The sequence below is a fragment of the Meriones unguiculatus genome, chromosome X (assembly GCF_030254825.1).
Source record: "Meriones unguiculatus strain TT.TT164.6M chromosome X, Bangor_MerUng_6.1, whole genome shotgun sequence".
In the NCBI taxonomy this organism is placed as follows: Eukaryota; Metazoa; Chordata; class Mammalia; order Rodentia; family Muridae; genus Meriones; species Meriones unguiculatus.
In genome coordinates, this window is record NC_083369.1 from 145,987,425 (window position 1) to 146,008,020 (window position 20,596).

Sequence of the window (20,596 nt, forward strand, 5' to 3'; positions counted from 1 at the left end):
GCTTCATGAAAGCCATTGTGATCTCTCCATCAGACCCTCCTATGACAAGCTATGTTGGCTTCTTGTACCAGGCTATTGTTGGATTGACAATTTGTGAGATTATTATTATTTTTTTGGGGGGGGGGTTCAGTCTCTCTGCTCTTATGTCTGGAAAAAAGCAATAATGTGGTGCCATTCTCAAGACATAGCTGCAGAATAGTTAAAAATGTTAAGTACTATTAAATCACAGAGGAGCACTGGGGAAATGGCTCAGCAGTAAGTGCTTGCTGTGCAAGCATGAGAACTTAGTTCAATAGCCAGAATCTATGCAAAATAGCCAGGTGTGGTAGAGTGCATTTGTCATCTCAGGACTGGGGAAATGGAGACAGGAATATTCCTGGAGCTCATTGACCAAGTAGCCAATGAGGCTAGTCTACTTGGTGAGCCCAGTTACTTGTCTTAAGAAACAATGCAATAGCACCTGAGAAATGGCATTTGATGTTGTCCTTAGACCATCATACCTTCATATCATACGTGTGTTCACTTAGATAGACTTATGCACACCCACATGAACATGGGCATACACATATACATGCAAGCACAAATAATAAATCACTGAAGGTTATTTCAGATGAGCTGATATATGTACAGGAATTTCCACTGTCAGACACCCATAAGCCTTTGGCGTAGCTACATTAGCTGGGATTATTCTGCCAAAGACAATAGAACCTCAAGGACTAAGACTGAAACCAGGAAGAATGTTCTTGTCAGAAAAGACCCCGGGGCCCAGATTTTTTGGTTCTGTTGCTCTCCTTGTGGAGCTTCTGTCCCCTGCAGGGCTTTCTATCTCCCTCTTCTTTTATAAGCTTCCTTGCACTCTGCCCAAACTTTAGCTATTAGTCTCAGCATCTGCTTTGATACCTTGCTGGGTAGAGTCTTTCAGAGACCCTCTGTGGTAGGCTCCTGTCCTGTTCCCTGTTTTCCCCCTCTTCCGATGTTCAACCCATTTGCCTTTCTGAGTGAGGATTGATCAACTTACCCAGAGTCATCCTTCTTGCTTGGCTTCTTTTTTAAAACTTTAAACAAAATTTTATTACACAAAGGTTGTCATATAATTGGATGCTTCTCTACTTTGTACACAATTATTCTCACTCTCTATAGAGAGGCTGCTTCTGAACTTCTCATGTGGTGACACAGCGCTACAATCCTGAACAGAACAGTAGAAATGCATAAAAATATAATAATAATAAAAAAAGAACAGTAGAAATGCTTCAGTGATTTAAGTTGAAAGCAGGACACTGGTATATGGATCTTACATCCAGTATTAGGAATGTACAAATGTCTTTATTCAAAAATTCAAAATAAATTATCTGTAGGCATGGACAGTGATAGCAGTAAACCATTATATAATGTCAATGGAAACCAGTAACTGATGGTTACAGTAATCAGCCAGCCTTCTCTTCAGTCATTCTTCAGGTGACTTCCATGAAGTTATTGGTGAGGAACATGCCTTGAGCTTCCTCTCACAGTTCATTGATAAGGGCACAACACTGTGCTCAGAATGAGAACATGCCAAGTCCCGTAAACCCTCCCCATTCCATCCATTGCACCCATTCCAGGCTCCTTCCCTTCTTAATGAATTTCTGTCACTATAGCTTCTGCTGTAGTTAGCAAGGAGGCCACCCCAGCAGCATCCAGTAAAGCAGTTCTTACAACCTTCATTGGATCAATGATTCCCTTTTCCACCATGTTCACAAAATCTCCAAGCATAGCATCATAACCAACCTCTGAGGAACTCTGCAAAATCTTCTCAACTATCAAAGATCTGTCAACTCCCGCATCCTTAGCAATAGTCATTGCAGAAATTTTGAGTGCTTTTTAAATAATTTCTATACCCATTTTCTGATCTTCATTAGCAGGCTTTAGTGAATCCAAGGCTGGGATTCACCAAAACAGAGTGCAACCCCCTCCCAGAACAATGCCTTCTTCAACAGCTGCTCTTGTAGCATCAAGAGCATCTGTGACTTGGTCCTTCTTCTCATTCACTGCAACACCACTTGTCCCTCCAACCTTCAGCACAGCTACTCCATCTGAAAGTTTAGCAAGGTGCTTGTTCAACTTCTTTTAATAGCCACTAGTTGTGATTTCTAGTTATTTCTTGAATATGTTTTTCACTTTGAGCTTTGTCACCTTTTCTTTTCAAAAGCATGGCATCATCTTTGGTGACAATGACCTCTCCAACTTTTCCTAAGTCATGAGTTTGAACATCTTCATGATTTAAATTCAACCCCTCTTCTCCAAATAGCGCACCAACCAGTAGCAATAGCTGGTTCTTCCTATTGTCCCCAAACCCTGGAGCTTTGACTTCTACAACCTGAAGATCAACTTTTAGCCTGTTCAACAACATCTTCTCCATGAACATCTTCAGCAATTATAACCAAGGGCTTCCAATGGGCATTGGCAATTTCAAGAGCAGGTACAATGGACTGGACACTAGAAATCTTCTTTTCACTCAATAGAACATAGGCATCTTGGAATTCACATTTTTTTTTTTACCTTTTGATGTGTTAATAAAATATGGGGAAATATATCCTCTATCAAATTTCATGCCTTCAATAATTTCTAATTCATCATTCAGGGTTTTCCCATTCTTCCCTGTGATGAAATCCTTTCTTCCAACCTTTTTCATTGCATCAGAAATGATGTTTCCAATGTCTTTGTCTCCATTTGCAGAAATTGTAGCAACTTGAGCAATTTCCTTAGGGGTTGTTACAGGTTTAGGTTGTTTTTTAAGTTCTGCAATTACAGCATCAACAGCCAACATCACACCTTTCCGGATTTCCACTGGATTAGCCCGTTTGCTGCTCTTCTCAAAGCCCTCCTTGACAATAGAACAGTAGCAGTGGTAGTGCCGTCCCCGGCCTCTTTCATTTGTGTTATTAGCAACATCCTGAACAAGTTTAGCTCTGATATTTTTGTATTTATCCTTTAAATCAATCGATTTTGCAACAGTGACTCCATCTTTCATCACTTTGGGACTTCCCCAACTCTGTTCAATAATCACTGTCCTTCCCTTTGGTCCCATTGTAACAGCCACAGAGTCTGCTAAAAGGTCTACACCTTGAAGCATTAAGGCTCGAGCATCCACGCCAAATTTTACACCTTTGGCATAGGCCTGAGTTAGATGAGGAACCAGTGCCTGGGACACTGGTCTCATCTGGCGAAGAGTAGTAGAAGCATTTTTGAGGGGCTGCGGCATGAGTGCATGCAGCTAAACAGACTGAAGTCTGCAAGTGAGGGACCAAGCACAGGGCTCAATGAGTCCCTTCCCTCATCCAGCCGGCCTGCCCTGTTAGTATTTTGGAACACAACCTGCTCCTGGGTTACCCAGCAACTTAGGATGTCATCATGTGTTGCCAGCCAGGTGGCCACACCTGGAAGGCATGGTTACCTTGCCCCTTAAAGGGACGACCCCAACACGTGGTCTCTCTCTTACTCTCTTTCTCTCTCTCTCTCTCTCTCTCTCTCTCTCTCTCTCGGGGCGCCCCATTCCCTTTTCTTTTTCTCTCCCCACCATGTCCTGTTCCTCCACTCCCTCCATGCCCACTTAATAAACCTCTGGCATAGAAGATCGGTTGACCCAGCCCCATTTCTTTTAATAATAACTAACACTCCTCACCGGCATGTGCTCACCACCACCCTGCCACATGCCAGGCTTGCTTGGCTTCTTTAGGTGTACAGATTTTAGTATGTTTATCCGATATTATGTTTCTAATATTAACTTATAAGTAAGTATATACCACATGTGTCTTTCAGCTTCAGAGACACCTCACTCAGGATAATATTTTCCATTTCCCACCATTTGCCTGCAAATTTCAGGATTTCCTTGTTTTTAATAGCTCAGTACTATTTACATTGTGTAAATGTATCACAATTTCTGTATCCATTCCTCACATCTGGGTTGTTTCCAGATTCTGGCCATTATGAATAAAGCTGCTACAAATATGGTTGAGCAAATGCACTTGTATACTTGAGCATAATTTGGAAATATGCAAAGGACTGGTATAGCTGGATCTTGAGGAAGCACTATTCCTTATTGTCTGAGAAAGCACCAGATTGATTTTCAAAGTGGTTGTACAAGTTCACATTCTCACCAGCAATGGAGGAGGGTTCCCCTTTCTCCACATCCTCTCCAGCATTTGTGGTCACTTAATTTTTTGATCTTGACCATTCTGATGGGTGTAAAGTGAAATCTCAGGGTCGTTTTGATTTGCATTTCTCTGATGACTAAGGATGCTGAGCATTTCTTTAAGTGTTTCTCTGCCATTCAGCATTCCTCTATTGAGAATTCTGTTTAGCTTTGTACACCATTTTTAAATTGGCTTACTTGATTTGTTGCTGTTTAACTTGAGTTCTTTATGTATTCTGGATATTAGCACTCTGTCAGATACAGGATTGGTGAAGACCCTTTCCCAGTCTGTAGGCTGTTGTTTTATTCTGATGATAGTGTCTTTTGCTTTACAGAAGCTTTTTAGTTTCTTGAGGTCCCATTTATTGTTTGTTGATCTTAGAGCTTATGCTGTTGGTGCTCAGGAAGTTGTCTCCTGTGCCAATGGGTTCCAGGCTCTTCCCCACTTTTTCTTTTAACAGGTTTAGTGTTAAATCTGGTTTTATGCTGAGGTCTTTGATCCACTTGGACTTTAGTTTTGTGCAGGGTGGTAAGTATGGATTTATTTTCATTTTTCTGCATGTAGACATCCAGTTAGACTAACAACATTTGTTGAAGATGCTCTCTTTCTTCAATTGTATGGATTTGACATCTTTGTCAAAGATTAGGTGTCCATAAGTGTATGGGTTTATTTCAGGGTCTTCTGTTCAATTATATGGATCCACAATTCTGTTTCTATGCCAGTACTATGCAGTTTTTACTACTCTTGCTCTATAGCACAGTTTGTGATCAGGGATGGAGATACTTCCAGAAGATCTTTTATTGTTGAGGATTGTTTTAGCGATTCTGGTTTCCTGTTATTCCATATAAAGTTGAGAATTTTTTTCAAGGTCTGTAAAGAACTGTGTTGGTAATTTGATAGGAATTGCATTGAATCTGTAGATTGCTTTTGGTAAGATGGCTACTTTTACTATGTTAATCCTGCCAAGCCATGAGCACGTACGTGAGATCTTTCCAACTTCTGATATCTTCTATTTCTTTCTTCAGAGACTGTAAATTTTTTTCATACAAGTCTTTGACTTACCTGGTTAGAGTCATACCCAGGTACTTTATGTCCTTTGTGGTTATTGTGAAGCATTTTGTTTCCTTAATTTCTTTCTTAGCCCTTTTGTCTTTTGTATATAGGAGGGCTACTGACTTTTCTTTTTTAGTTAATTTTTTATCCAGCCATTTGCTGAAGGTGTTTATTAGCTGTAGGAGTTTCTCTGGTAGTATTTTTGGGGTCACTCATGTATACTATCATATCATCTGCAAATAGTGATGCTTTGACTTCTTCCTTTCTAATTTGTATCTCCTTTAGTTGTATTACTGTTCTAGCTAGGACTTCAAGAACTATGTTGAAGAGATATGGAGAGAGTGGGCAGCCTTGCTTTGTCCCTGATTTCAGTGGAATTGATTTGTGCATAACTCTTAACGTGGTAAAACAAGGAATTTCTGCCTCTATGTCAGCATCCAGTAAGCAAATTTGATCATTATCTTTTTTCATGGAGATAATTGATTATGTATGGGAGCGGACTAAAGGAGCAATATGTTTTGATGCATCGATGCTGTGCTAATGATACACTGCATTTTATTATAAAACTACACACTTCTCTAAAGTATTTTTACAAAATCACACGCCTCATTTTTTTAAAACAACAACTTTAGTTAAAGCAACAGACTTGAAAAATAGCATTCACCAGGAAGAAACCATTTATGGAATTAAATGCAGACAAGCTATTTTTAGAATGAACACCTTTCTGTTTCAATAGGAAAAATATGACTGCACAAATTTGAGATGCCAGATAAAATTAATGGGAGAAGGAAAAGAATAGCACAGAATGTGAGTAGAAAATTATTTTTCTTTTGGGTTCCAGGCATCCCAGCCACCAAAGTAAAAAATTGGCCCTCTTTCAAAAGAAAACAAGTTTTCCTGCCAGCTATGTTTTGATTATTAATCTGAATTCTGTTCAGTTTGGCTTGGAGACAGCAGTCTTGTGGAATACAGATTCATAAATGGTTCTTCTTATTTGATGTCAATGTAAAGTCTGTCAATTTTTAGGCCTGCATATTTTGCAAAAAGTATAAGGCCTCAACATCTTCTTTCTAATTTGGAATGGATTCAGGAAAATGTCCCTGGCTTCCAAATCATTTTAAATAAGACTTGCTTGCTCTGGGAGGCCAGTCCTGGGGTCTTTGTTGCTTCTAGGTAAAGACAGAGATCCATGCTCCCTAACCTCAGTATTTTCCCATAAACATGCATTGCTGGCCTGAGAGTAACCTGAGACAGTCAAAAAAGTGAGGGACAACCAAAACAGAGTGAGGAAATCCAGCATCTGTGTCACTGCTGAAATCACACATTCTACTTAAACCTTTTTAGCCTCCGAAGGTTTACGGCCCTCTTCAATTGCTTCTTCTAAACTTCCTGGCAAAGAAGGAATAAAAGAGGAGGGCGAATTCATCTAGGACTTTGTAAGTTCCTGCATAATCTCACCCAAGAATTTTATCTGATAGTTGCCACGATGCTATCTGTGTGTACATCCAACACTGATATAAACAACATTCTATGGCTTACAAGACCCCAAATGAGGTAGCTTCTTACTGGCTCTTGGGTGCTTTTTATTCCCTCAGTATCAGCAAGCAACCTTAAATCTGTGAGTCTTGGTTTTATAAAACTCAGTCTAGTCAGCCTCTGCATTGATATATTTCTAAGTGTGGTAGCATGTATATACTATTTTGATATCCTTGTAAAAATGTATTTTATCTAAATCTTCCAGAGATGATATACATGTGCATATCTAATGACGATCAATTAATATTTGTATGTATACACTATGTATTTATCATTGTATATAAATGTACTATATGTACATAATATAAATCTATTTGTCCATGTATCTATTCTTTTTCTTTCTTTATACCTACCTATCCTTTATGAATCTTTCCATGTTTCTATTATTTATCTATATATGCATCCATCCATAGAGTTATCTGCCATCTATCCACACATCTATATCTTTATCTATCTGTCCTAGTTAGGGTGACTATTGCTGTGATAAAACACCATGACTAAAAGAAGCTTGGGGAGGAAAAGGTTTGTTTCATTCACAGTTCCACATAACAGTTCAGAATCAAGTGAAGTGAGGGCAGGAATTTAAACAGAGTAGACCCCTGGAGATGGGAGCTGATGCAGAGGCCATGGAAGGATGCTGCTTACTGGCTTTGCTCCTCATGGCTTGCTCAGCCTGCTTTCTTATAGCATCTGGGGCCACCAGCCCAGAGATGGCACCACCCATAATGGGCTGGGCCCTCTGCTATCAATCCCTAATTAATAAAATGTCCTACAGTCCTACATCTTGATGCTATTGTGACATTTTCTCAGTTGAGGTTCTCTCTTCTCAGATAACTCTAGCTTCTATTAAGTTGACATAAGACTAGTCAGCACAACAGCCATGTATTATATATTTATTGGTGCATCATGCATCCATCTTTTTTCATCTGTCTATCTATATGTCTGTCTGTCTGTCTATCTATGCATTCTTCTATCCATCTAGCATCTATATATATTTCTATATGTAAATATATTTAAAAATTCTCTTTTTTTTTCCAGCCTGGCGCTGTGGCACACTGCCAGCACTCAGGGAGGCAGAGGCAGGCAGATGTCTGTCAGTTTGAGGCCAGCCTGGTCTACAAAGCAAGTCCAGGACAGCCAAGGCTGTCTCAATAAACCAAATGAAAAACATTTCTGTTTTCTTTTCTTTTCTTTTTATTTTTGAGATTATCATGTAATAACAACACTTCTTCCTTCCCCCTTCTCCTTCCAAACCCTCTAATATATCCCTCCTCACTCTTCTTCAAAATCATAACTTTTTACACTGTTATTCCATGTATATAGATACACACACATATATACATATACACATACATTCCTAAATATAATCTGTAAATAAAATGTTACATGTTTGATTGTTTTCAGGGCACACTCTTTGATATACCAATTGATGTACTTTTCCCTTGGGAAAACCACTTCTGCTCCCAGTTTTATTCAGTTGCTTATAGTTCTTTGTATAAGGTTGAGGCCTCATGGACTTTTCCCTGTCCATTTTTACATGACTATTGGTGTCATCTTTGTTTAGCTCATATAATGAACAGTCATGTTGATGAGACTTTATGGATGTAGCTTCTGATATTACTAAAATATACAATATAACAGAAAACTCCTTGATCCTCTGGCTCTTACAGCATTTCCATTTTTCCATTCCCTCTTGCTCAATGTTCCTTGAGCCTTAGGTGCAGGAAATATTTTGTAGATGTATCAATTGGAACTGGGCTCCACAGCTCTGCATTTTGATTTGTTGTGGTTTCTGCATTGTTCTTCACCTGTTGCAAGAGAAATTTTCTGTATGGAGTGTGAAGAAAGACTACATTTATCTGTGGATATAAGGACAAATGTTTATAGATTTTTATTAAGGAGTATACTGGTTTAATAAATTAGAAGTTGTAGATTTTCTTCCAATAACCATGACTTCACTAGCACTGAGTAGCTAGGTTCTCAGTACCAGGTCTAGTTTTTCTTCTTCTTGAGTATTTCTCAAGTGCAATTAAAGAGTTGTTGGTTATTGCCAAGATATGCATGCCACTGTTACACTCTTAATATTATCCTGTCATGTTGGTCATTGATGTGGTTCATAGGCATCATGTCTGGGTAGAACTGTTGTTAGCCTTCCTCTTTTGGAAGCTTGCATGGCGCTCTCTGGTACCATAAAACTTAGTCTTCAGGGAAGGGGGCATTTAGATTAGTTACAACTCAGGGACTTCCTTAAAAATGTATTTATATGTATGTGTCTGTGTGAGTATAAGTCATGTTTGTGCAGGTACCAATAGAATTCAAAAGAGGGCATTAAATGACCTGGAGCTAGATTTACAGGCAGTTGTGGGCTACTCAACATGGGTTTTGGGAACAGAACCTGTATTCTCTGAAAAACCAGCAAATACTTCTGACTGCAGAGTTATCGTTTTGCCTCAATCTGTGCATTCTTTTATGTAGTCATCTGTCATCTATTTTTAAGCATCCATGTATCTATGCATTTCTCTCTGTTTCTTGTATGTATTTATCAGTGTATCTATGCATCTATTACCTCTTTTTGTATTTATCTATTTATTGATCTATCATTTACCTACCTGCATGTGCATCTCTCTACCTATCTATCTTCCATCCATCTATGTATGTGTGTTTGTATGCATGCATCTAGATATGTATGTATGTATGAATGTATGCATCTATCTATCTATCTATCTATCTCTATCTATTTATCTATCTATCAGTAACTTTAAGAAAATGGGACATTGACATAGTTCTTAAAGTTAAAAAGCATTTACAAGGTATTTCTGCATCTGTGCTTTATGGAGAAGGCATGCTGAAATCCAAGCTTCTGCTTTTTCTATTTTAAGCTTCTCTCACTGGTAACTGGAATTACCTGCAGAAGGAAATTCCACGGCTCAGTGGTGAGAATCTCCTACAGGCAATTTCAACTAATTAGAGGGAATGTGTCCTAATTTACAAGGGAAAAGACAGTTGTCTCAAGAATAATTAATTTCTACTATGAAATATGCATATATTAGTATGGTTACCTAAAAAATTAATTACCTTGTCTTTGACTATTTATCTTTCCTGGAATGCTGCTTACTTCAAAATGTAATTAAAATATTTAGCACATAACAAGTAGAAAATTATTGCTCTGTTGCTATGTAGCCAGTATGTGAGGAAAGAAATACTGGGTTATAAGCATGTTGCAATTTCTCATTTTAATTCTTTTGGGCAAAGGATATTGGGGATTTCTTATGAGATAATTATCTAAATTTATTCTGGGGTTTCTGGAGATTTGAGATTAGCCTCTGCTTAGTAATGTGGTGGATGAGAAAAAAATCTTTAAAAAAAAAGAAAATCTTTGTGGCTGTTTGCTTCTCAAGATCTGTAGTAGCTGATGGTACATCTGTTTTGGTGACTTCACAGCTGTGCCCAATAACACTTGTGTTGAAGATAGAATGGTGAGTGTTCTGTAAAATCACCTCATCACTTACTATAGTCAGTTGTCAATCATTGACAATTTTCATGTTCCACATATACCTTCTAGAGGTTTCTATCGTCACATCAGAAGGTAAAGTCTATTTCTTTTCTCTTTAAATCTCAGTGGTATTTTGCCTTTTCCTATTCCTCTATCTCAACAAGTAGAACTTGGCAACCATCTCATCTCTGAATATTTTCCTCTTGGAATTTAGCTTCCATATTGCAAGGATGACCACACCACAGGAAGGGGTCATGTATCAGCCCTTCAACCAATAGGCTGAGATAATCAGTGTCAACATCAACTTCCAAATAGAAGACTAAATGTTTTTTTTTTTCTTTTCTTTTTTGAGACAGATTCTCATGTAGCCTACTCTGACACTGAATTCCCTAGGTAGCCAAAGATAACCTTAAACTCCTGATTCTCCTACCTCCACCTCCTGAGTGCTGGTGTTAGAGATGTGTGCCACCATGCCCAGTTTATACAGGCCTTTGTGCATATACCAGGCAAGTACTTTACCAACTGGGTTACACTACCACTCCCAGAATGAATCTTCAGTGGATTTTACCCCCCACCTTTGAGTGACTCTTGAAAAGACAGCAAAGCAGGTCTCTCTCTCTTTTCCCCTCTCTCCTGGACAGGGTTTCTCTGTGTAGCCGTGGCTGTCCTGAAACTTGGTCTGTAGATCAGGCTGGCCTCAAAGTCTGGGATGACTTGCCTCTGTCTCCTGAGTTAAAGGTGTGTGCCACCACTGCCCTGCGCATGACTCATTTTTATAAAAGTTTGTACCCACACTATAATACCTTTTAAAAATTCTCTTGACCTTTGTGCTAAAATATATATTAAAATATCCTTTAAAAATCCCAACTTTGCTTCATACTGACTTGTCCTGAAAATTTTTTAACATTACATTTATTTATTTATTATTACAATTTATTTGCTTTGTATCCCAGCTGTAGTTCCCTCCCTCGTCTCCTCCCAATCCCACCCTTCCCCCCCCTTCTCCCCATATGCCCCTTCCCTAGTCCACTGATAGGGGAGGTCCTCCTCTTCTTCCATCTGACCCTAGCCTATCAAATATCATCAAGACTGGCTGCATTGTCTTCCTCTGTTGCCTGGTAAGGCTGCCTCCACCCACTCAGGGAAAGGTGATCAAAGAGCCAGCCACTGAGTTCATGTCAGAGACAGCCCCTGCTCCCCATACTAGGAAACCCACTTGGAGACTAAGTTGCCATGGGTTACATCTGTTCAGGAGTTCTAGGTTATCTCCAAGCATGATCCTTGGTTGGCACATCAGTCTCAGAAACACACCCCTGGGCCCAGATTTTTGATTCTGTTGGTCTCCTTGAGGAGCTCCTGTCCCCTCCAAGTCTTTCTATCTCCCCTTTCTTTCATCTTTCATATGATACCCTGCACTCTGCCCAAAGTTTGGCTATGAGTCTCAGCATCTGCTTTAATACCCTGCTGGGTAGAGTCTTTCAGAGGCCCTCTGTGGTAGACTCCTGTCCTGTTCCCCGTTTTCTCCCTCTTCTGAATCATATCCTGTTTGACTTTCTAAATGAGGATTGAGCATCTTCTCCAGGGAAGAACCTTAAACTCATTGGTACAAGAGACAATTTACTGAACAGAACACCAACAGCACAGGTTCTAACATCAACAATCAATAAATGGGACCTCATAAAACTGAAAAGCTTCTGTAAAACAAAGGACACTATCATCAGAAAACAAACAACAACAACAAAAACAACAACAACAACAAAACCCGACAGCCTACAGATTGGAAAAGGATCTTCACCAACCCTATATCTGACAGAGGGCAAATATCCAGAATATATAAAGAACTCAAGAAGTTAAACACCAACAAATCAAGTAATCCAATTTAAAAATGGGGTACAGAGCTAAACAGAGAATTCTCAATAGAGGAATATTGAATGGCAGAGAAACACTTAAAGGAATGTTCAATCTCATTAGCCATCAGGGAAATGCAAATCAAAATGACCCTGAGATTTCACCTTACACCCATCAGAATGGCTAAGATGAAAAACTCAAGCGAAAACACATGCTGGAGAGGTTGTGGAGAAAGGGGAATCCTCTTCCATTGCTGGTGGGAATGTAAACTTGTACAACCACTCTGGAAGTCAATCTGGTGCTTTCTCAGACAATTAGGAATAGTGCTTCCTCAAGACCCAGCTATACCACTGCTAGGCATATATCCAAAGTTTGCTCAAGTATACAAGTACATTTGTTCCACCATGTTTGTAGCAGCTTTATTTGTAATAGCTAGAATCTGGAAACAATCCAGATGTCCCTCAACTGAGGAATGGATACAGAAATTGTGGTACATTTACACAGTGGAGTACTTATTCAGCAATTAAAAACAAGGAAATCATGAAATTTGCAGGCAAATGGTGGGATCTAGAAAAGATCATCCTGAGTGAGGTATCCCAGAAGCAGAAAGACACACAGGGTATATACTCACTTAAAAGTGGATATTAGACATATAATATAGGATAAACATAGTAAAATCTTTACACCTGAAAATTTTTTTATTATATCAAAGCTAAGGATTTGCTCTATAAAAGATCATATTAAAGGAAGTCCTGAGCCGCTGTCAGTGACAGTGTGGAGGTGTGTCTCCATCCCTGCTGTCACTAATAGAGTGCAGTGAATGTTTGCTTGCAAGGTGTTGTGTGATGCAGAGAGGCAAGGCTGCCCAGTAAGTATTGTTAACAAGATTAGATCTCACAGAAATACTATCAGAATTTACCACTAAAATTGTTGTAGCCATCATAGCAACAATGGAGAAAAGTTCTCCTGATGATAATGCTTGTTTCTCTTCTCCAGCACTAGCAATTGTCTTCAGAGTTGGGTTGAAGCAATCAGCTGCACAGACTTCTCTCCACATGGTCTCTGTGAATGGTACTAGTGGAAACTCATTTTACCATTGTCAATGGCTCTCCTCTCTGACAAGAGCATATGATACCCTGGGGATCACCCTGTCACTTTTAACACAAACCCTTCCATATCTTTGTTAGATGCTGCCAAGGCATTTTACAGCAATCATGATGATCTACTTTCTCCAAGTGCTGATTGTGTTTTGGAGTTGACAGCACAAGAAGCCTACATAAAAGGGCTGTAGGGATTCCATAACTATTAGGGCTGGCAGCCACCTTCTGTCTATAGAGAACTGAAATGGGAGCCTGAAAGTGTATGGCGATTACATGTCTGTTGTGAAGCAGAGTGTAGAAGTCCCACCATCAATTAGGAGTCCCTGTATGGGTTTAGAAAGGTGGCTCAATCTAGAAAGTGATTGGCAAATGTCATAGTTAGGATTTCTATTGTGATAAAACACCATGGCCCAGAAATTTGTGGAGGAAAGAGTTTGTTATTCCTTATAGCTTATAAGTCCATCTTCCAGGGAAGTCAGGGCAGAAACTCAAAGAAAGAACCAGGAGATAGTAACTGCCTGCTTTGTGGTACATCTATACAATGGAGTATTACTCAGCAATGAAAAATAAGGAAACCATGAAATTTGCAGGTAAATGGTGGGACCTGAAAGGATCATCCTGAGTGAGTTGTCCCAGAAGCAAAAAGACACACACGGCATATACTCACTCATATAAACATACAACATAGGATAAACCCACTAAAATCTGTACATCTAGACAAACTAAGCAAAAGAGAGGACCCTAACTAAAATGCTCAATTCCCATCCTAAAAGGCAAAGAGGATGGACATCAGAAGAAGAAGAAAACAGGAAACAACCAAGGAACCTGCCACAGAGGGCCTCTGAAAGCCTCTGCCCTACAGACTATCAAAGCAGATGCTGAGCCTGATGGGCAACTGTTGGGCAGAATGAATGGAATTTTATGTAAGAAGTGGGAAATAGTAAGAGCTGGAGAGGACACGGTCTCCACAAGGAGAGCAACAGAACAAGAAAGTTTGAACATAGGGAACTTCCCAGAGACTCATACTCCAGCCAAGGACTATTCATGGAGATAACCTAGAACCTCTGCACAGATGTAGCCCATGACAGTTCAGTGTCCAAGTGGATTTCATAGTAATGGGAAGAGGGACTGCCTCTGACATAATCTGATTGGCCTGCTCTTTGATCACCTTCCCCTGAAGGGGGAGCAGCCTTACCAGGCCACAGAAGATGACAATGCAGCTACTTCTGATGAGAACTGATAGTCTAAGATCAGAAAGAAGGAGAAGAAGACCTCCCCTATCAGTGGACATGCATGCAAAAAGGGGAGGAAGGGTAGAATCGGGAGGGGAGGAGGGAGGGGCTTATGGCGGGATACAAAATGAATAAAGTGTAATTAATAATAATAAAAACAAACAAACAAAAAAAAACAATCAGGACTACCATTCCAGGGATAGCATCATCCACAAGGGGCTGGCTCTCTCACATCAACCACTAATTAGGAAAATTCCCTACTCATGCCATGGTAGTGTGGAGGTTAGAGAATGACTTTCAAATGTTCTTGCCTTTCACCTTGTTTTGTGGCAGTGCCTGTCTGGTAGTTTCTACTGCTGAGATGCCTATTTTACACTACCTTGCCTGAGAACTTCTGGCAGATTCTTACATCTCTGCCTCCCATCTTACTTTAGGAGTGCTAGGATTAAAGATGTATTTAAATGAATCTGTTTTTTCGCCCTTTGGTGTGTGTGTGTGTGTGTGTGTGTGTGTGTGTGTGTGTGTGGGTCCTTTCTAGGAACTGAACTTAGTTGTTAGGCTTGTGTGTCAAGTGCTTTTTACCCACTGAGCCCTGTTCCCAGGATAGCAACTCTTGCCTGCCTTGCATTGAATTTGGTGTTGTAGGTCATCTAGAGATGATTTATATGGGAGCCTGTGTGTAAGCTGTATGCAAACACTATGCCATTTTATATAAGGGGCCGAGTCTCAGTTGGTTTTTATATGGGTGGAGGTCCTGAAGCCAATCAATATGAAAATTTCTTATCTGTTTTTGTTTGTTTGTTTGTTTGTTTTACCTTTTGAGTTGCTTTTGAGTTGCAAGCATCAGCAATACCACCATTAGTTTCTTGGCTTACATATTGCATGGCAATAGGTTGTGTTGTTTGAAGTTTGTAGTGACTGTGAATAAAATCTATGTAAACAACAATTGTATATTTTGTGCACATACGTTTTCTCACCTCCTTCAACTAAATACCTGGGAATGGAATTGTAGGGGTCATACCATTAGTGAGTAACTCTGCTATTGTAATCCTTGTTACTGGTTATCTTTCTAGGTGGTTGTGCAGTGTGGAAGCCAGGAGTTGACAATGGGTACAACTGTAACACTTTTTTTTTTTTTTTTTACCATATTTTATTTTTGAAACACAGTCTCTGGCTGAAACCAGAGCTCATGGACTGGCTAGACTACTTGGCATCCTCCCATCTCTGCCTCTGCAGTGCTAGGATTCCAGATGGCTGTCAGCAAGGCCAGCTTTCTGTGTGGTGCTAGGGATCCAAACTTAGGTTCTCATGCTTGCACAGCAGGCACTGTACCTATGGAGCCATCTTCCCAGCCCTTATTGTTTGCTCTTTAAACTTCAGCAATTTCATTAAAAGTACAGGTGGTTTATGTATGTTTGCATGTGATCATGTGCATTTGGAATGTGCTTGTATTTGTGCCTGTGCACGTAGAAGTCAGAAGTCAATGTCACATTTTCCTTTCTTGTCTACTTTTTTTTGACAGAGTCTCTTACTGATGTGGATTTCACTAATACATCTGGTTTGGCTAGTCAGGGACTCCTAAGGAACCTCCTGACTCTGCCTCGCAGTGCTGTTGTTACAGGTATATCCTTTGCATGTCCATATTTTTTAATGGGACCAAATTCAGGTTCTCATGCTTATATGGCATGTACCATTACCCACTGAGTCTTCTCCACAACCACAGGCTTTTCAATCGTAGCTATTTTATTAGTTGTACAGGGATTAAAAACTGGATTTCCCTGATGGCTAATGCTTTTGAGAATATGTTCATAAAGTGGTCTAGTAATTTGTATATTCTCTTCCAAGGTGATTATCTTACCCTTTTGGTTCATTTTAGAAGGTCAGGTTCTCTTACTTCTCCCTCTTCAGAGTAATATAGTCTGTGTAAATCTTCTAAGTTCAGTTTTGAAAATTTTCTTCCCGGGCTGTGGATCTTCTTTTCATTTTTTCTTGTGTCTTTCAAAGAGCAAATGTTCTTAACCATGATGATGTTTATTTTTATCATGTTAAAAAGTATGTTAGGTCTTGATTTAGAAAGCTTCACCTTTTCCAAATTCCCAAAGATCTTTCTCATCAGCTTCTTTTCAGAAATCTAGTAATATTAGTTTTTTCACATAGAATGAATTTTCAGTAAACTTGAGGGTTTGGTATAAAGTAAGTTTTAGCTTTTATAAATAGGGTGGATTTTCAGTCAACTTGGGGGTTTGAGATAGAGTAAGTCAAAATGTTTTTCCCTATGGAAATATCCACTTGTCTCTTTACTTGTATGCAAAAATTGACTTTTCACTTAGAAACATTCAAAGCAGCTACTATGAGGACCTGACTATCGATACAGTCACACCATGTTTTATCTTGTGTTTGTGTGTGTGTATAGTTACATATGTATGTATGTATGTGTATGTACAAGCTAAAGGATCATCTCACTTGTTATTCTTCAGATGCCATCTCCTTCCATTTTTTTGAGATAGGGTCTCTTAGTAGGACCTGGGCATTGCTGACATGGCAAAGCTGTGTTCCCAAGGAGTGCTAGGGATCTGCCTGTGTTTGTTTTCCAAGTGCTGGGAATATAGACACATGCTGATGTACCTTGCTCTTTTTTTCTTTTATTGAAATAGTTTTTTTTTTCAAAAAAATATTCTGATTACAATTTTGTCTTCCCCATCACCTCCCAGATCCTCTTTAGTACCTCTCCTATGATGGTTTGTAGAAAATGGCCTCCATAGGCACATGGGGAGTAATGTTATTTGACAGGATTAGGACATGAGGCCTTGTTGGAGTATATGTGGCCTTTTTAAAAGAAGTGTGTTGCTGGTGGTGTGCTTTGGGGTTTCACATGCCCAAGCTAGGCCTAGTCTCTCTTTTTGTTCCTTGCTTATCAAGATGTAGAACTCTAAGCTCCTTCTACCCCACCATTTCTGCCTGTGCACTGTGCCACTATGCTTTACAAACAAGATGATCATTAACTAAATTTCTGAACCTGTAGGCCAGACCCAATTAAATGTTTTCCTTTATAAGAGTTGCCATGGTCATGAGGTCTCTTCACAGAAACAGAAACCCTAAGACAACCCCCATTCAAATGTACACCTCTTCTTTCTCACCCTCTATAAAACAGTCCCCTAAACAAAAAAATAGAGAAGCGAACAAACAAACAAACAAACAGAAAATGAATTGGAATAGGATAAAACAAATAAACAAGCAGAAATAGAAGAGCCAAAGAAAACCATGAGAAACATATCATGAGAAACATATCTAGATACAGAGAGAGACCTACCCGTGTTGACATACACATAAATTCCATAAAAAACACAGAATCAGAAACCATAATATACGTGCCAACAATCTGTAAGGAAATAAAAAGGCCATGACAGACCATTATGAGACAAAGGACTTCCATAAATGTCATTGTGTTCTTTTTGTGTTGGCCATCTACTGCTATACATGGGGTCTGCCCTTAAGAATGGTTTGTATACCTAGGAGAAAACTATTTTTCCTTTGCAAGCAATTATTTCCTGGAGATAACTGATGGGTTAGGGATGGGAGTTTGTGTCCACTTCTCTCAACATTGGGATCCCATCTGGCCTAGACTTGTGTAGGCCTTATGCATGCTGCCACACTCTATCCAAGTTCATATGTGCATTTACACTGCTACATTTTGAAGCCTTGTTTCTTTGGTGTCTTCCATCCCCATTAGCTCTTAAAATCATTTTGCCTCCTCTTCTACAGGGTTTCCTGAACCCCGAGGGGAGGGATTTGATGGAGATAGCCCATTTAAGACTAAGTGTTCCAAGACTGATATCTCCCTCTTTGCACTTTGTTTTATTTTGAGTCTCTGGAGTTGTTCCCTTCTCTGATGATGGTTGAGTGAAACACTGATCTATGAGTATAGCAGAAGGTTTTATGGGTCATTTTATTGCTACATTCCTTTATCAAAACAATATTTGCTTTTCGTCTAGGTCCCTGGCCTATCTAGTCTCAGGTTCTTGGGCACCTAATCAGAGTGAGGCATGAGTCCATCTCATCGAGTTGGCCTTGAATCCAACCAGATATTGGTTGGTTACTTTTATAAGCTTTGTGCCACTATTGCACCATTGCGTCTTGCATGCAGGTCACTATTTTATATAAAAGTGTTGGCAGCTGGGTTGGTGTTAACCTTTCTCCTCTGGTAGCATGCAGAGTACCTTCCAGTACCATTAGTGCTAGTTAGTAGGGGTGAAGCTCCAGGTAGCCACCAGCTCTTATTTTGGGGTTTCCATATGGATCCTTTGCCTAATGACTCAATTATATGTAACACATTCCCAGAATTAGAGGCTTTGTTTGGTGATGAGAGATGTCTAGTTGGAACTCCATCTTCCTCATTATTTGGTGATTCCATTTAGATATCCTTTATATATGTATATATTTTAGGAAGCTTCTACTGTATTAGGCTTCCATATGACCCTTCAAATGGCACTTAGTTATAGCTGTCTCTCCCAATATCCCTTCCTTCCTCCCCTCTCCATCCCTTTTCTTATTTGATTCTCCTGTTTTAGCTCCCCTCTGCCTAAAGAACCCATAGCTATCTATTCTATTTTCTCTTCCTGGAGAAAAACAACTCTCTCCCTTAGTCTCTATCTCTCTACCTAACCTCTGTGGTTAAATGGATTGTAGTTTGCTATCAAAGACCTAGCAGCTAATATCCACATATAAGATAGTAAATACCATATTTATATTTCTGGGGCTGGGTTGTCTCACTTAGTGTGATTTTTTCTAGCTCCATACATTTACTGTTAATTGAATGATTTTATATTTTAACAGCTGAATAATAGTCCATGTATAAATGTACCACATTTTCTTCATCCATTCTCCTGTTGAAGGACATCTAGGTTGTTTCCAGTTTCTGACTATTATGAACTAAGGCACAATGAACATTATAAAGCAAGTGTCCTTGTGGTAGGATGGAACATTTTTTTTGGAATATGCTGTGTAAGAGTGGTATAGCTGAATCTTGATGTAGATCAATTCCCATCTTACTTAGGAGCTGCTACACTGATTTCCATAGTGGTTATACAAATTTGCACTCCCACTAGCAATGCAGCAGTGTTGCCCTTGCTCTATGTCCTCACCAGCATGATCTATCTGTCACATGTGCTATTGATCTTAGCCATTCTGACAGGTATTGTGTTGCTCCACATTCTGCTTTGTCTTTCAGGTTGTCCAGGTGCTACCACACAGCAAGCCAGGAAGAATAAAGTAGAATCTGGACCAGATGGGTCTTCAGGATCCAGGTCCAGCTTGGGGCAACAGAGGGAGGAGCCTAACAGCTCTTCTGGGCAAATACAGCCCTTTGCCAAGAGGAATAAGAAGGGAAGCAGTGGGAGAGCAGGAACTCATGTCCAGCTGTCAAGACTGCCAGGTGGGCAGGTCTGAGGATCCAGTGGTGAATGTCGAGAGAGAGAGAGAGAGAGAGAGAGAGAGAGAGAGAGAGAGAGAGAGAGAAAGAGAGAGAGAGAGAGAGAGAAAGAGAGAGAGAGCAAAAACCCTTTCTGAAAGAGCCTTTCAAATGTTACAGCTCAGTGAAACAGCAACCTTCAGACAACCTTCAGTGAGTCAGCTTGTGCCAGTTTATTCGAGGTGGACAGGAACTAATGAACCTTGGGGATTGGGAAGGGATTTTCAGGGTGAATGTATCCATTCGGTTGTTCCATTCCCTAGAGCTCTGCCTCATTTCCTCATCTTTTATTGCTTTCCTGATTTCTGCAGTTACTCCTGGTTATGTATGCATACCTGAAGATTTGCAGGAAGAAATTGCAGAAGAGAGAGAACATACAGTGTTTGTCATTCTGTTCTGGATTACCTCAATAAGTATAGTACTTCTTTTTTTTTTTTTTCATCAATTACACTTTATTCATTCTGCATCCCCCCATTAGCCCCTCCCTCCTCGCCTCCCAATCCCACCCTCCCTCCTCCCTCTGCTTGCATGCCACTCCTCAAGTCCACTAATAGGGGAGGTTCTCCTCTCCTTTCTGATCTTAGTCTGTCAGTTCACATCAAAAGTGGCTGTATTGTCCTCTACTATGGCCTGGTAAGGCTGCTCCCCCGCCAGAGGGAGGTGATCAAAGAGCAGGCCAATCAGATTAGATCAGAGGC

General features: G+C 39.8%; 1 pseudogene; it reads right to left on the minus strand.

Annotated features, from left to right (window-relative positions):
* Positions 1-1,509: 1,509 nt before the first annotated feature.
* Positions 1,510-3,238, minus strand: LOC110543696 (60 kDa heat shock protein, mitochondrial-like; annotated as a pseudogene).
* Positions 3,239-20,596: the final 17,358 nt, after the last annotated feature.